Source organism: Penaeus monodon, chromosome 15, assembly GCF_015228065.2.
Source record: "Penaeus monodon isolate SGIC_2016 chromosome 15, NSTDA_Pmon_1, whole genome shotgun sequence".
Taxonomy (NCBI): domain Eukaryota; kingdom Metazoa; phylum Arthropoda; class Malacostraca; order Decapoda; family Penaeidae; genus Penaeus; species Penaeus monodon.
In genome coordinates, this window is record NC_051400.1 from 15,999,926 (window position 1) to 16,000,283 (window position 358).

At 44.4% G+C, this 358-nt stretch overlaps 1 protein-coding gene across 1 annotated transcript in view; it reads right to left on the reverse strand.

Moving 5' to 3' along the window:
- Positions 1-358, reverse strand: part of LOC119581785 (sterol regulatory element-binding protein cleavage-activating protein-like) — a gene marked incomplete in the record, with an annotated part of 28,708 nt that overhangs the window by 7,820 nt on the left and 20,530 nt on the right.

Below are 358 nucleotides of genomic sequence, written 5' to 3' on the forward strand. Positions count from 1 at the left end.
AATTTTCAGAAGCACAGTTCTTTTGCCTCTGAAGATAACATTCGCAGTCTGTGAGACGCAGGCAAAAATGAGCCACTTTTTCGCCCAAGCCATTTCCGAGCCTTTGTCCCGCCTCGTCCCTTCCCGTTACGGAGGCTGCAGGACTCCTCGTCTGGTCCCTGGGGGGTTTTGCTTGTTTTGTTCTTGTTCTTCGTTATGAATGACAGATCTTGTGCTGCTGTCTCTTTCTGTTTTTGTGATACTTGTGCATTGTGTGATCGTTGTTTGTTATGCAGGAGTCAGTTTAGGTCTTAAGAACTACAATTGCTAAATTAAGGAGAGATGATAGATGTTGAGAAAGTAACTAAGCATACTGAGC